The following is a 17,355-nucleotide window of genomic DNA, read 5'->3' as shown; positions in this document are numbered from 1 at the left end:
TAACACCTGTCTGACTGTGTAAAATAATAATAATAATATATAACCTTACAGGGTATATTATAAGTTTGTCCTATGCCTTGCTCTGCTCCTATCCTACAGAAAAGTAAATATTGAGGCAAGTCTCACGATCAGTGAGACTCGCCTGAATGGGGTTAGCGGGGAGAGCGGCTTAGCCCGCTCTCCCTACAGATGAGCATGCCGGCAGCCCTGGGTGGCCAGATCGGCCACCCACACGACTGCCGGCTCCTTCATGGAGCTGGTGGGGGCTGCGGGGACTGGGAGCCACCAGGATGTTCCAGGATGCCCGGCATGAGCATGCAGGGCATCCTGGAGAGAGCCCCAGGGCCAGGAGGCTTGTTTCAGCCTCCTGGGGGGGGGTCTCCTCGTGTATTTAAACGATCAAATAGATGGGGTTAGCGGAGCGCTCGCTCCGCTAACCTTGCCTAAAGGGAGGACTATCTAAGCAGGTTGCCCACTTTGAGGAAACCGGGCTTGCCTGCGAGCCCGGTGGTTCTCACACACACTCAAAAGCGGGCTAGGCTCCTTTAGCCCGATTTTGGCTGATCGTGAGAACCTCCTCACTCTCAACCAAAAACCAAGGACTGGCAATAGTTCCTGGGCATATCAGTGCTGCTCTCTCTGAGACAGAAGATTAATGTCCAAGTTATTTGACTGCTAGGTAGAGACATAAATATTCATAATTAGAATACTGACCGAGTCAGCTATAAAGAGCAAGTAGTTACTAGGCATACCCAGGTGGATCAGTGGATTATCCCTGGCCCCAGTATCAAATCGTCATTATATAATGCATGAATTATTGTGTTCTATGATGGCTGACAAAAATGTATTCCATTTTAAACCAGGCTATTTATTTTTTTAAAAGAGAATGTTATAATCAAGACTTTAAAAGATAAATTTAAATTGTAAAAGTTGTCAATTGATATCCACCTTGATTATCACATAAACAGATGAGGATCTTGATTACTCCAATCCACATTTACATGTCTCAGTAGCTCAAAGAAAGGCAGCCATGGGCATTGAAGAAAACCTTAAGAACACAGACATTAATTGACCAACTTTTATGACAGGCGTTACCTGTGCTAGACATGTCATTCAGTGGCAATACAGTTATTTTCTATTAAAAGGTTGAAAATAATGAGTCATACAGCAGTCTACAGAAATCTAGACAATTTCTTCCAGTTTAACTAAGCCAAAATAGGCTAAGCTAGTTATATAATCAAAGCTAGTTATATAATCAAATAGGCTAAGCTAGTAAAAATAATCAAACATTACTCACCAAGTTTTAAGTTACATTACAAACTCAGAAACTTAGTGCTTCTTCAGGTTTGTTGCAATAGATTTCTAGTTGGTTGTGGACTGCATAAATTGATCAAGTACTGTAATTTTATCTGGGTGACCCACATCTTTTTTTCCTTCAAAATAATAACATGGAACTTTAATCTATTCTTGACACTGAGGCTACAATACTGGATCTCTGACACACATCTTAGTCATTTTCTTGTGTATTAGCACAAAAGAACATTACCTCTTTCCGTCTTCTTGTACACCACAGTAAAGGATTAAATGTTAGCTTTTATTAATATTTGCATTAGATTCACTCCACCCCCTTCTACAACAGTGAGTAATATTTAACTCATGATTACCCCCTCCAGCAGTTTCATACTTTCTCAGCTGAAACAAGCATATAAAACAATTAAATCATAAACACACCTGTGGTATGTTAGGGCAAAAGATTAGGCCAATTTAAATGCCAAAAGAGCAAAGGAATGTAGAGGTGAGCACTTCCCATTATTTGTGGTGACCCTTAATACAGAGCCCCAAGTAATGTAGAATGAAGACTTCTGCAAATCTGAGAAGACAGCTGCATTACAATCAAATGTGAAAGTGGGACAGGTACTTTTCTCTGAACTAGATTCATGCAGTTACTATGGTGTGTGGAAATCAAGCTGTTATGTCCAATGCCATGTTGCCTAGTTCATTAATCGCTTGAGACTGGCAAGAGAGACCTTTTCTCTGTTTACTAATTCATCTTGCAGCACAGTTAAGGCTCCAGTACTGGCTATTAAAATTAGTCAAACAGGAGGTTTCCATTGAATTTCTCAGTATTTCTCAAAATGCCACAAAAGAGTAACTCAACTGCATAACTGCAAAATAATAACCCAGTCAAAATGTTTTGGGTGAAGAGTGGCTTTTGATAGCCACATCACAACACAGTCTCTACATATGTGCATACAGAATTTTTCTCTATGCAGCAAATTGCTTTATGCATGCTTGTTAAGGAGATGGGTCCTCACAGCTGACCAGGGGCAGATTAACACAAAGGCAAGATAGTTGTCTATGGAAGCAAGTTATAGGACAGCAGCAAAAGCTCCTTCCATGCTGCCTAAATGACAGGTTGAGTTGTTTTTAGCCCATTTCAGGCCTCTGCACATGCATGCACAGCAGCAGTTGAAAAAGGTTTTTGGTTTTTAAAAAGAAACCTGCCCCGATCTCTCCCTCCACTCACTGCAGCCCTCAAGCCAAGGCGGCAAATCTTTTTTTTTTTTTTGCTGCCTACAGGCGGCAAAAAGATTAATCAACCCCTGCATCTGACAGAATAGCATCAACCCATGTGGTGAAGTCAATTCATTTTGGGCACAGGAAGACATAGAAAAAGCTTGCCCACGTGAAGCAGCTGCCATTCTGATGTTTCAAGCAGCCTCTACATGGCAGCCATAATGTGAGAAGCATTATTCTTCGATTGAACTTGCTGCCTCTCTGAAATTCACAATATCCAGTCTAGATATCACTAAGGAATGAGAGAGGTCTATTCTCTCTAGCAACAGGCACTGTTGGAACACCAGACTAGGTGAGGAAAAACACTCATGACTGCCATCACCACCTGGGAATCCAGGAGCAATACAGGGTCCAGGACCACAGGAAATCTTCCTTGAAGGAAATCTGCTCCTTCAAGGGAAGTGCAACCCCATCTATAAAACGGACGGCTACTCCAACACTGGATTAGTGTTGCCCACTGCTTTATTGCAAGTTCAAGATGGGGCTACAAAGAGGGCACTAAATGAGCCCAAAGCCAAGCAGAACATAAGTCTAGCAATTAACTTGAGTGGAGGCCAGTAGAGCCATCAAATGCTGAAGGTGTCACTTTTAAAAAAAAAACATGGAGGGGCATGAGGGCCTGCTTGTGTCCCTAACAGCTTATGGTATCCTGGAGATGAGTTTTAGGGTTAGGACATACAACACTCCACGATAAGAGCTTCCCCTCCCCATGCTATAGGTAAAGGTAAAGTGTGTTGTCAAGTCGATTTCGACTCCTGGCGCCCACAGGGCCCTGTGGTTGTCTTTGGTAGAATACAGGAGGAGTTTACCATTGCCATCTCCCACACAATATGGGATGATGCCTTTCAGCATCTTCCTATATCACTGCTGCCCGATACAGGTGTTTCCAGTGGGGATTTGAACCAGCAATCTTCTGCTTGTTAAGTCAAGCATTTTCCCTTATCATGCTATATGCCTCCTTATATAGCAATAAAGCTACTCAAAGACTGACAACCCCAAACCTGAACCCTCTAGCACAATATAGCTCAGCAAGGGGAAATTGCAATGCGAGGCGGGGGCGGTGAGTACTCTCTGTGAGTAGCACTGCAAGACTCCTGTTCCAGTAAGAATCCTGTGAGAAGCTGGGGATTCCCTTTGCTGCCATGCAGGTCTCCATTCGCGTTTATAATACACATACAGCTACACCCAATCTGCAGAAAAGCATTCCAGTAAACGTACTTTAGTTTTAAAACAAAGAAAAGAAGAGAAATAAAACTGTCGCAGTAAGCCAATACAGGGCTAGGCTACTGTAGTGCGAGTCAGAGGCGGAAGGGAGCCTTCTCCATCCACGTGTAACGGGAAGGGTGCTAACTAATCCTTGGTGGCGTACCGGTTTTTCATCCGAAATATTGGAGCCCACAGGCCTCCTGCCAAGATCCACCAGGCGAAAATACAACACGCCGTCTCCCAGCACATCCGATGGCGGAGAGGCGACGGCGAAGGAACAGTTGCAAGGATAACTCTGCATTTTCATCGCTAGTGTTTTTCGCGGGGCGGGGGGGGGGGAGAAGGAAAGCGTCAAAGAGAGAGGAATAAGGGGGTGCAAAGCCCCTGAAGAAGCAGGCATGTATCGGGTCGGGGAGTGTGGGTGGTGGAGAAATACCCACTGCCCTTGCGGCTCATCCTCCCCCGCGTAGAGACAGCAAAGCCAAATCCCTCCCCCATCCCTTTACCTTGGTTTCCTCTCGCCGCCCCCAGGCCTCGGGAGGTGGATCTGCTCCGGCCCACGTCGCAGCCTGGAGGAAGCCGCCTCAGCTGGGGCCGGCGGCACGTGCTGCTCGCCTCCGGGCCGCAAGGAGGTGCATGCCTCTGGACGGCAACGCTGCAAAGCGAGCCTGCGGCCTGGCCTGCTGTGCTCTGCTCACCAAGCAAAAAAAGCACGGCTGTCGCCGTGGCAGCGGCGGCGGCGCTCTGCTGGCCGCAGGCTTAGGGAGGGGCCCCTCGGCTTCCTTCGCTCTCCTTAGTGTTTCCAGGGGCTCTCACAGCAAGTGCTGCTCGCGTCTCCCTCTCTCCCTGCCCCGAGGAGAGCATGGTGTTCTTCTGCCGCTGCCCTTTCGTCCTATTAGAATGACTACAGAAACCTCTCCTCCCCATCTAGGGAGACCCCGCAGCAGGCTGCAACTCTTTGCAGAGTTCCTTGCGAGTAAGCTCGATGGAATATGGTCAGATTTACTTCCGAGTCAACAGCTGCGCACGACCCTTCGGCTGGAGGACACGTTTCTCCTCCTAAGTTCTTAAAGGCATGATAGAGAGACGAGAGGAGAGCCAGTGTTTTTAGTGCGTTGGGCTAATACCTTCCAAACTGATGCGAAAGTATTTGTTGGGGAAAGTTGTATAAACTTAAGAAAGGCAATGCTGGAAGCACTGGGGTACCGGAAAGCTGCCTTCATTCTGCTGTATAAATATATTTAGAGTTAAATTTCTACACCTCTCTTCATAAGTTTATCCCAAGGCAGTTTACAAGGTTCTAATACAAGAGTAAAATCCATATTGATCCTGGATGTACAGCTGTCTTGGAACTAGCAAATCTAGGGTGCGCGCTGCTTGTCATTTCTTGAGAAAACAAAATTCCCTCTCAAAATTTCACTTCCTTTGATTTACAAACAGCAGCTGTTTCCCCACTGCAGAATCAAGATGGGGATAGGAGATCTCCAACTGTCTTGATTTCACACATGCTATCTGTACTGTCAGTGTGCGTGTGCAAAAGACAAACACAGGTTTTGAATGTGGCAGATTTTTGAAATCGGTAAGGGCCATATGAAAATGTGATCCGCTACATATAGCCATGAAGTGAGTCACAGAAGGCCTGTATTTGCCATTTGTTTTTAAAAAATCATTATTATTATTTATTATTATTATTTTTTGACATTTTGTATTTTACGTCTTTCCCAGTTCCCCCAACTCGACCCTGCCCCCAACCTTCCCTTCCCCTTTCAGCACTGGTTGGGGGGAGACAGAAAGAGGAAGAGGGAGAAAGAAAGCAGAAGGGGAGGGAGGGAAGAGAAGAGGGATACTTACCAGTGCACTAGTAGGTGTGGGTAGATCAGAGGGGTTTCTGTTCTAAGAATAGTTCAAGGAAGTTGTCCCAGATTTCTGACCATTTATCCGATTTATTTACTTTTAAGAGGGCCCATTTTTCATGTGCCGCTTGCTCAAGCAGGTCCTGCACCCAATCCTCACTCCTAGGGGGACTGGGAGATTTTCACTGCCTCAATATTAACCTCTTGGCTACCAGCAAGCTCTGCCATAGCCATTGTTTAGAACAGGATTTTAGTCCCCAGTCGGATGGGATAAACCCCAACACTTCATGCAGATCCTTCAGTGCAAGAGATGAATCCATCACTAAGTGAATTCGCATAGCAACCTCCCTCCAGAAGCCTTGCACTATGGGACAGTCCCAGAACATGTGTGTTAAATTGGCATGCGAATTACTGCATCTCCAACAGTTACTATTTGAGGACATTTTTAATCACTTAAGATGTAGAGGGGTCCAATAGGTTCTGGAAATAATCTTCTGTTGGATTAGGTGCAATTTAAGATCCATTGAGCTGCATTTAACACTATCTAAATGATAACTACAAACCCTTTGCACTCTTGCAAGAGGGGTTCTGTTTACCACCAGCAAGTGCCTGACAGTATATGCAACTGAAGCCTAGCATTTGCCATTTGAAGCACAGCTCTGATGTAGTGCAGCTAAGTACCACATCCACAGGAAGAGCCTAATGTGACCTCGTCTCTCTGGGTTTTAGAAAGGGACAGTTCTTGATAATCATTAACTCAGGCTTCTGTGCAGAAGAGCAACTAAATACACAGTACAGTTTAAACATAGAAAGTCAGCCAGCAGGCCAGTAACCAGCCTCAAAATTTTGCGGGGTGTGGTGGTGTTGGTGGATTGCAGAAGTCAGGGGAGGCAGGTTATAAAATGTTCAGTGAAAACAGTCAGTGAGGCTGGAGAGGAAAGATAATTTTTTGGTGTGGCAGGTACACACCATGCCACTGGCTGGCTATGGGCCTGTCAGTTGGCGAGTTAAAATACATGTGTGTGTGCATGTGCGCACAAACACACACACACACACACACACACACACACGTAGATATTATTAGATATATGGCAACAGTTGTAGCTTTCAGAAGGAGCATTTTTTCTTATAATGTAGGTATTGTCTCATTAGCTGTTGTAGCTAGATTTTCTTTGCATGCTACATTTCTGAGCCACAGGAATCCTGTGCGTGATTGCAATACCCAAATAGCTGTGAATAGGGATGTGCAAGGAACCACACTGGGTGGCTCGATGGCGGAGAGGGGTTGCACTTTAAGGGCAGGGGAGGGTGCACTTACCCCTCCGTCTGCTTTCCCCCTGCCGGCGCCAGGTTTTCCTCAAGTCCTATGAGGCAGCAGCGTACTTTGCCCCATTTGCTGCCCCATTTGCTCTTCGGCCAGAAGTGGCCAGAAGTAGCTGGTGCGCATGTGCCCGGCGGACGAGCGCATGGCTGTTTGCGACGTGTGCGCCCGCACCGACACGCCAGCTACTTCTGGCCGAAGAACGAACAGGGCAGCAGGGAAGTACGCTGTCGCCCCATAAGACTTGAGGAAAACCAGGCGCCGGCAGGGAAAAGGCGGAGGGAAGGGTAAGTGCACCCTCCCCCGCCCTTAAAGTGCAAGCCCCCACCACCTTCAAACCGCCCGGTTCTCGAACCTGTTTGGAGGCCCGTAAAAGAGCCTCCAAACAGGTTTGTGCACATCCCTACATGTGAATAGCTCTTCTCTACAAAGCACAGGATAAACAAGTTGTTCTACTAAGAACTAATCTGCCTACTTTCCTCTCACTATCCCTACAACTGTACTAAATTTGGTCCGGATTGGTTAGGCAGTACAAAGGTTAGCCTACTTTTGCCACAAATGTTCATGTGTCGGCCGTCTTGAATTGGGGTGGATGACATCACATACTAGGCCCTTGAAGAGTCTCTACAACTATACCTGATTTGGTTCATATTGGTCCAGGCATTGCGAAGTTGATAGCGGGGGGACACAAACACAAGGAATGCTGGGTAATCTCATAAACCTACTGGAAAGGAAGCTAAAAAAAATATGGCATTGTTTCTGTACTCCAGCTCTATCCACAGAAGGCAGGACCATCCACAAGTGCACTGTAGATCTTTAAGAACATAAGACCAGCCCTGCTGGATCAGGCCCAAGGCCCACTTAGTCCAGCATCCTGTTTCACACAGTGGCCCAACAGATGCTGCTGGAAGCCTACAGGCAGGAGCTGAGGGCATGCCCTCTCTCCTGCCATTACTTCCCTGCAACTGGTATTCAGAGGCATCTTGCCTCTGATGCAGGAGGTGACCTGAAGCCCTCAGACTAGTAGCTGTTGATAGACCTCTCCACCATAAAGTTATCCAAACCCCTCTTAAAGCCATCCAAACTAGTAGCCAGCACCACATCTTGTGGCAGAGGATTCCACAAGTTGATTATGTATTGTGTCAATCAATTTCATGGGATGACCCCTGGTTCTAGAGTTATGTGTGTGAGAGAGAAATTTCTATCCACTTTCACTCTACACCATGCATGATTTTATAGACCTCTGTCATGTCTCCCCACAGTCATCTTTTTTCTAAACTAAAAAGCCCCAGGTGTTGTAGCCTTGTAAGGAAGGTGCTCTAGCCCCTGATCATCCTGGTTGCCCTCTTCTGCACCTTTCTATAGTGTCCTTTTTTAGATGTGGTGACCAGAATTGTACACAGTACTCCAGGTGTGGTTGCACCATAGTTTTGTATCAGGGCATTATAATATTAGCAGTTTTATTTTCAGTCCCCTTCCTAATGATCCCTAGTATGGAATTGGCCTTTTTCACAGCTGCTGCACATTGAGTCGACACTTTCAATGAGCTGTCCACCACAAACCCAAGATCCCTCTCCTGGTCTGTCACCGACAGCTCGGATCCCATCAGCATATACTTGAAGTTGGGGTTTTTCATCCCAATGTGCATCACTTTACACTTGCCAACAATGAACCACATTTGCCATTTTGTTGCCCACTCCCCCAGTTTGGAGAGATCCTTTTGGAGCTCCTCATAATCTGTCCGGACTGGAACCGAACCCCCTGGCGCATTCATGAATTTTAAATTTTTTTTTTAACCTTTTAGCCCCTTCGGGGAGCTTCATCTAGGCCACGGGGGGTGGGTCCGCGAAGGTTCCCCCTCCCCCCGCCGGCCTCCATCATCACCGCCGCAGCCCGTCTGGCCGCTTTTTCTAGCTGCCGCTCTTATTGTTATTGTTGTTGTTTTATTACAATTTTAGATCGCCCCACACACGTGTCTCTGGGCAGTTCACAATGATAAAACAGTTAAAACAAATATAAAAACACATAAAAACAATTAAAAACTAACAATTTAAAAATCAATCACAGAATTAAAAACATATACATTATTAAGAAGCTGAAAAAGCCTGAGTAAAAAGATGGGTTTTAAAATATTTTTTTAAAATTGTCAGAGATGGGGAGGATCATATCTCAATAGGGAGCGCATTCCATAGTCCCGGGGCAGTCTGGTTCCATCTTGGTTCAAGTGCAGCCTGTCCCTTTTGTACAGGCCTTGCTTGCCCCAAAATGTATCTCAGTGCCTAACAAATCTAAACCCCTCCTCCTGGCACCAACATCTCAACCATGCATTGAGACCCCTCAGCCCTGCCTATCTCACTGTACCTGCGTGTGGAACAGGTAGCATTTCTGAGAATGCTACCTTGGGGGTCCTGGACTTCAATATGCTACCTATCAGCCTAAATTTGGCTTCCATGACCTACCAACTACATTTCCCCACATCGTTGGTGCCAACGTGCACCGACAGCTGTCTCCTTCCCAGCAGGAGAGGAGAGTTGGTCTTGTGGTAGCAAGCATGACTTGTCCCCATAGCTAAGCAGGGTCTGCCCTGGTTGCATCTGAATGGGAGACTTGATGTGTGAGCACTGCAAGATATTCCCCTCAGGGGATGAAGCCGCTCTGGGAAGAGCAGAAGGTTTCAAGTTCCCTCCCTGGCTTCTCCAAGATAGGGCTGAGAGAGATTCCTGCCTGCAACCTTGGAGAAGCCGCTGCCAGTCTGTGAAGACAATACTGAGCTAGATAGACCAATGGTCTGACTCAGTATATGGCAGCTTCCTATGTTCCTATGTTCCCAGTACTGCCTAACAGTCTATCTAGACGCTGTGTGATGTCCGCAACCTTTGCACCAGGAAGGCAAGTCACCATGCAGTCAACACGTGGGTCACAAACCCATCTCTCTATACCTCTAACGATTGAATCACCCACCACAAGGAGGCCCCCACCCCCCGGAGGAGTATCCCTTGTGCGAGAGGATATGGGCTCATCATCCGCGGAAGGGGTCCCTACTAAAGGAGTATTTCCCTCTTCCTCAGACTGATGTCCTTCTTCCCTGAGACCTTTGTTCTCCACAACAGCAGAGGAGCTATCAGCCTTGGAGTGGGATGCCTCCACCACATCCCTGAAGGTCTCTCCTGCATGCCTCTCTGAGCTTCTCCAGATCCACCACCTTGGTCTCGAGGGAACAAACCTGTCCCCTGAGAGCCAGGAATTCATTGCACCGAGCACACACCCATGACTTCTGCCCATGGAGCCAATAGTCATACATGTGACACTGTGTGCAATACACTGGGAAGTCCCTCCTCCCCTGTTGGCTTTCTATCTTCATAACCGGTTTTGTTGGCAGTTTACAGCATTTAAGTATAGTAAAGTGTGCTGTCAAGTCAATTTTGACTCCTGGCATCCACAGAGCCCTGTGGTTTTCTTTTGGTAGAATACAGGAGGGGTTTACCATTGCCTCCTCCCGTGCAGTATGAGATGGTGCCTTTCAGCATCTTCCTATATCACTGCTGTCCAATATAGTACCAGCAGGGATGCGAACTGGCAACTTTCTGCTTGTTAGTCAAGCATTTCCCCGTTGCGCCACTTAAGGTGGACTTTACATTATTTAGAGATCGTTTATTAGAAAGATAGGTCTCAGCTATATTAGTCAGCTATTTAACTGTCCAAACTTCCTTTCTCAAGAATATGAATGAAGGAGTAGTACTTACCTTCTCTTCCCACTGGGCTCCTTGTGATCAAGGGGACTCTTTTCCGGCTCCCCCACACACTTCCCTGCTAAACTCCACACAGAACTCCAGTGCCCCGTTTGCTGTCTCTGTTGCCTAAGCTCTTGGTCCTTCACCACTTATATAGAGAGTAGGCTTCAAACTGAGACACAGAAATGTGGCTCACAGGAATGTGGGTCCTCCCACAGCCCTAGCTGACTCCTCCCCCTCCAGGCAGAGAGAAACAAAAACTGGACGCCACAGAGCCCCCCACCCACCCATGCAAACCCTGGAAATGCTAGCCCTGGCAAATCACACACACACACACACAGACAGGGACTTCTCCCTTAATGAGAAACCAGCCCCTCAAAATCTCCCCTCTTCCAGTTAGTTAGTTCTAGAATTTAACTATAGAGGTTCCTTGGGAAGGTGTGAATTATTCCCTCCACAGAGATATCTAGGCATTAAGTAAGGGCTCCATCAGTGTGACAGACTACAGATGTCATTGAGTATTCCTTCTGATGGCCCGCCACTTGACTTCACTATTATAATCTCCCCTAGGCCTCTATTCTCCTTTGCTTTGCTGCTTTTCCATTACTTGGAACATAGGAAGCTGCCATATACCAAGTCGGACCACTGGTTCATCTAGCTCTGTATTGTCTACACAGACTGGCGGCAGCTTTTCCAAGGTTGCAGGCAGGAGTCTCTCTCACTCAGCTCTGTCTTGGAGATGCCAGGCAGGGAACTTGGAACCTTCTGCATGCAGGTGTTTTCCCAAGAACGGCTCCAACCCTTAAGGGGAATATCTTACAGTGCTCATGCGTGTAGTCTCCCATTCCCTGCTTAGCAAAGGGACAAGTCATAGTTGCTACCACAAGACCAGCCCTCCCTGAATCTACTCTACTTGATTAGCTTCTGCCTTTTAGGATCGACCATCAACAGTAAAGGATCCAGCAGTCAAGAAATACACCACAGACTAGCACTTGGTAGGGTTGTAATGAAGGCCTTGGAAAGGATATTTACATGCTGTGACGTGTCTATACCTACAAAGATTAGAATCGTCTGGACAATGGTTTTTCCTGTGACACTCTATGGATGTGAAAGCTAGACTTTATTTAAAATATTTCTATACTGCCCCAAACTTGCATCTCTTTGAAGAAGCAAGATAGAAAAAGTATTGATGCTTTTGAACTTTGGTGCTGAAGAAAACTTTTGAGGATACTATGGACAGCCAGGAAAACAAACAGATGGATCATAGAACGAATCAATCCAGAATTTTCACTTGAGACACAAATGACCAGGTTCAAACTCTCATACGTCGGACACAAACTGTTGGTTGCACACAGAAATACAAAGCATCATCAACAGGTTCCCTGACAAAGACTCTGCTCCCTCTGCCTGCATTGGTATGTATTTCATATGGCTTAAAACAGAGCACAAAGGCAAGCTTTCAATTATATATACATATCATATATCTGCAAATGTATTTTAAAATAAATGCATAAGATTAAAGTTGATTTGTGTTTCAGATTTAGTCACATGGGGACTTTTTTTTTGGCCCTGGAAGCATTAAACAAATTGCCTTTGTGTTTTTTACAAAATGAATAAATAATCCTACACTTAAAAGCTGCATTCTGCAAACCAGAGCTCACTACACAGAAGCAGAAAGGCACCTGGCAGACTGAAAACATCCCCTGCTGTTATTGTTTCCTAAAATACACACAACGGAAGTGCAGGTTGAGATAACAGCCTAACTTTAGTGTCAGAAAAGCAAATGTGCCCCCATCAGACACATTTGCCTTGTTTTAAGAAGATATGACCACTTAGGTCTGTGGCATGCAATTCTCAGTCTTGTAATCATAGGGTGGTTCACACAACCTACTGCAGGTCAAGTTGGTAAGAAGTCTGCGAGGGAACCAGGGGTGTCTGCAGCACATGGACTCCCCTACAGTGTATTGTCCAAACCTGCCCAAGTCCGGTTGGCAAGCAGCCAGCCCAACCTGTTACCAACCTTGTCAAGCCAACTTCAATACTTTGTTACAAGCCTCCAGTTGGTGTTGGTGAGAAGTCGGGATGGCCAGTTGCCAAGTGGACATGGGTGGGTTTGGAGGCCATGCAGCACAGGAGTGTGCAGAATGTGGACACCTCTAGTTCCCTCTCCCAAACTTCTAACTTCTGCCTGCAACTTGCAGTGGGTCATGTGAATCCACCTATAGCTAAGAGATCAGAAGCAGCCACAGGCTCATGTGCCTCCTCGCTCACAAGCAAGTTACCCCTCCTTCCTTCTTCAAGCATTAACAGTGATGTAGCTTTATGTCTGCACCACCGTTAACCCTAACCATGATTTCCCCGTTTAAATTTTTGCAAGCCAATTAAAGCCCTGGTTTCAAAATCTGGTTTAAAGCTCACCATGGTTCATGTGAAAAAAGGGAGGAAGCCTGCAAGAAATTATAATCGACCTTAGAGTTCTTGATTTTATCAATTTCAATAAGGCTGTGGTATTGTATCTTAGAGAATATCTATTAAATCCATTGTGGCAGTAATATTTTGGGGGAAATGGACTACCTTTCAAATAAGGGGCATGAAGGGAGACCTTCACATGATGGCAGGTGGCAGACACCTGGGAGAGGCATACAAATGGAAAAGGGAAAGGGAACTGCCCTCCCCCTTGGTGTTCTTCAACCTCAGCCATTTCCAGTCTTTGAACATAGCTGGGAGAAAACCACTATGGAGGAAGGGTTCCATACACACACCACTTTCTTTTACAAAAACTGAAACCGCTCCTACACTCACCCCCACTTTCTATGGGATTGGCAGTGACCCTGCTTTAGAGGCATGGCTTTAGCTGACATGTACTTCCACCCTGACACCTTATTGCAAGCACATACAGAGGCTCTTGCAAGACGAGGAACCAATTCAGGAGAGCATTTTTAATATAAATAAGGCAACATGTTTGTATGTTGCCACAACGATCCTTTTATTTCCTTTTAAACAAAAAATTAAAGTGTGACATTGAAGAATCTCCACCGTTTGTTACACTGGACATTCAGTGTGCCAAGTTCCACCCCACCCTGAGTAGTAAGCAAGTGTATGAGGTGGTAATCTGTTACCCCTGCTAACTTGGCAAAGAGGCACCTTCGAAAGTGGTGATTCTCTTTATTTAGCAGGGGTAGAGTAACTGGTCCTATCCACCCCCAGCACAGTACCTCCAGTGACTGCTTCTGGTGTCTATCTTACGTTTCTTTTTTAGATTGTGAGCCCTTTGGGGACAGGGATCCATCTTATTTATTTGTTATTTCTCTGTGTAAACTGCCCCAAGCCATTTTTGGAAGGGCGGTATAGAAATTGAATAAATAAATAAATAAATAATAATTTTCCATCAAAGCTATGGGAGGATGTGTGGGAGGCTCAAGGAGAGAATACCAAATGTTTGCGTTACACATTACTTCCATTCCTAAGAGGTTTGTAACTCTGAAACTACAGGTGAAACTCAAAAAATTAGAATATCGTGCAAAAGTTCGTTAATTTCAGTAATGCAAATTAAAAGGTGAAACTGATATATGAGATAGACGCATTACATGCAAAGCGAGATAAGTCAAGCCTTAATTTGTTATAATTGTGATGATCATGGCGTACAGCTCATGAGAACCCCAAATCCACAATCCCAGAAAATTAGAATATTACATGAAACCAATAAAACAAGGATTGTAAATAGAACAATATCGGACCTCTGAAAAGTATAAGCATGCATATGTATTCAGTACTTGGTTTGGGCCCCTTTTGCAGCAATTACTGCCTCAATGCGGCGTGGCATGGATGCTATCAGCCTGTGGCACTGCTGAGGTGTTATGGAAGACCAGGATGCTTCAATAGCGGCCTTCAGCTCTTCTGCATTGTTTGGTCTCATGTCTCTCATCCTTCTCTTGGCAATGCCCCATAGATTCTCTATGGGGTTCAGGTCAGGTGAGTTTGCCGGCCAATCAAGCACAGTAATCCCATGGTCATTGAACCAGGTTTTGGTATTTTTGGCAGTGTGGGCAGGTGCCAAGTCCTGCTGGAAAATGAAGTCAGCATCCCCATACAGCTCATCTGAGGAAGGAGGCATGAAGTGCTCCAAAATCTCCTGATAGACGGCTGCGTTGACCCTGGACTTAATGAAGCACAGTGCACCAACACCAGCAGATGACATGGCTCCCCAAATCAACACAGACTGTGGAAACTTCACACTGGACTTCAAGCATCTTGCATTGTGTGCCTCTCCATTCTTCCTCCAGACTCTGGGTCCTTGGTTTCCAAATGAGATGCAAAAGTTGCTCTCATCAGAAAAGAGGACTTTGGACCACTGAGCAACAGACCAGTTTTTTTCTTGAGCCCAGGTAAGACACTTCTGACGTTGTTTGTTGTTCAGGAGCGGCTTGACAAGAGGAATACGACATTTGAAGCCCATGTCCAGGATCCGTCTGTGTGTGGTGGCTCTTGATGCACTAACTCCAGCCTCAGTCCACTCCTTGTGAAAGTCCCCAACACTTTTGAATGGCCTTTTCCTGACAATCCTCTCCAGGCTGCGGTCATCCCTGCTGCTTGTGCACCTTTTTCTTCCACACTTTCCCCTTCCATATAACTTTCTATTAATGTGCTTTGATACAGCACTTTGGGAACATCCAACTTCTTTTGCAATTACCTTTTGAGGCTTTCCCTCCTTATGGAGGGTGTCAATGATGGTTTTCTGCACAACTGTCAAGTCAGCAGTCTTTCCCATGATTGTGATTCCTAATGAACCAGACTGAGAGACCATTTAAAGGCTCAGGAACCCTTTGCAGGTGTTATGGATTGATTAGCTGATTGGAGTGGGACACCTGGAGCCTAGACTGTTGAACCTTTTCACAATATTCTAATTTTCTGGGATTGTGGGTTTGGGGTTCTCATGAGCTGTACGCCATAATCATCACAATTATAACAAATTAAGACTTGGCTTATCTCGCTTTGCATGTAATGCGTCTATCTCATATATCAGTTTCACCTTTTAATTTGCATTACTGAAATTAATGAACTTTTGCACGATATTCTAATTTTTCGAGTTTCACCTGTACATTGCATGCTGCTTAATACAGCATTTTATCTTAAGGACAGATCTGTAAATGCTTTATATAATTGCCCCCCTTATGCATGCTTTGTATTCATTGGGGGGGGGAGTTTTTTGTTTTTTGTTTTAAGTTTGCCTTATATGAAGCTGCTCAGCTTCAGAGTTCGAGTGCTGCAATTTGTGTTTTGTCTCTAGCCATCATCTGCTTATTTAGGCCTTGATGATCATAAGTTGTACATTGTGCAGTGATGTACATCATTATGTACATCCCTGGTCAAGTTGTGCAGGGGCTAAATCCTACTCAGGCCACATCATCATCCCTTTCCCTCCCAGCAATTTGATTGGCCAGATCTCCTCCTCATCCTCCCAGTTCAAGCTGTTCAAAGGGAAGGTGTTTGCAAAGTAAGAAGAAGGGTTGGGAGAAAGCTTGCAGGCACCCCTTCCATGGGCTCTCAAGCAAAAATATTAAAACCATGCTCTTTCCCTCCTTTTTACACCCACTTCCCCTGTTGGCATCAGAATTTTATGCCCATCTCCTGGCCTCCCCTGCTATTTCTGAACAGAATAGTATGTGCAGCAATGTGGCACAATTCATAAGTGATACTACCACTTACAAATGATCCCCTACACAGATACCAGCTATTGCCTAACAGGTCTTGCCTTTACCTTGCCCATGATTTTGGCCAGCTGAGGTTTACATTTACCCCAAATCTGAAGATTACTCTAGCTCTAGTCACACATTATATTGAACACATGCACATGTACAGAACCTTTCATTTGAGGAGCCTGTACCCAAGCTCTTTTTAAATAAGCACATGTATAGTCATTCACACAAAAACAGGTATGTGTGTACAAACACCTCTATGCACGTACAGCATAATGTCTCCGTAGGGATTTTATATTAGCCTCTCCTATGTGTCAGGCAGGCTGTCTGCCTTGTTTTCAAGCACCTTGAATATTGAAGTGCCAATCAAATGTGTGAGCAGTTGTTTTTTTAAGACTTGAAAAACTGATTTGAAGAAGATGGTAGCTTTGTGACTGACACAATGGGCAGCCAATCAGTGCTCTGCATATCCCTATGTCAAGGAGCAGGGATGGGGGGTGGGGTGGGGCTTAACACAAGGGCCAACCAATAAGTGCAGTGCAAATCTAGCTTTTGCTGAAAACTAGAACAGGTTTCCCCTGAGCCTGATGTGAGTGGGCAAGTTGTATATCCAAAATGCAGTGAGAACACCTCCACAGTGAACACTGCTGAGCTTATGTATGCATGCCAAGAGAGGAATGGAGGTGAGCGATCATATCCCAAAGGGTAGTTCCCATTTCTTAACCAGAGTTAAGGGGAAGTCAGTGTTAATGCAGTTATAAATTGCAAATCCTGTTTGAACCACCGCGTATGGCGTAAGTTGCGATAAGACTTCAGATTTGCATATTTGTGAATTCCATTATATTGCAGCTTTGCTTTTTATATAGATCTGCATGCATTATGCCAGAAGCTGGAGTTCCAATATCTAGAACTGAAGGGCAAAGACAGCTGCTGTTAGGGCTTAATTTGCTGCCAGGACATATCAGGGCCAG

General features: G+C 45.4%; 1 protein-coding gene across 5 annotated transcripts in view; it reads right to left on the bottom strand.

The window, feature by feature from the left end:
• Positions 1-17,355, bottom strand: part of GNE (glucosamine (UDP-N-acetyl)-2-epimerase/N-acetylmannosamine kinase) — a 71,835-nt gene that overhangs the window by 50,208 nt on the left and 4,272 nt on the right. Inside the window, exon 1 of one of the 5 annotated variants that reach the window (XM_053299464.1) lies at positions 4,290-4,755. The exons of 1 other annotated variant lie outside the window; for it this stretch is intronic. The gene's annotated coding sequence lies outside the window, so the exon portion shown is untranslated. Of the gene's footprint in view, positions 1-1,297; positions 1,317-1,546; positions 1,658-3,946; positions 4,076-4,289; positions 4,756-17,355 lie in introns of those variants that run through there. 3 more of the 5 variants (XM_053299461.1, XM_053299465.1, XM_053299466.1) reach the window with 3 other exon arrangements.

Source organism: Hemicordylus capensis, chromosome 2 (assembly GCF_027244095.1).
Source record: "Hemicordylus capensis ecotype Gifberg chromosome 2, rHemCap1.1.pri, whole genome shotgun sequence".
Taxonomy (NCBI): Eukaryota; Metazoa; Chordata; class Lepidosauria; order Squamata; family Cordylidae; genus Hemicordylus; species Hemicordylus capensis.
Note: the sequence above shows the minus strand (reverse complement) of the source record. Positions and strands in the feature narration are given on the sequence as shown.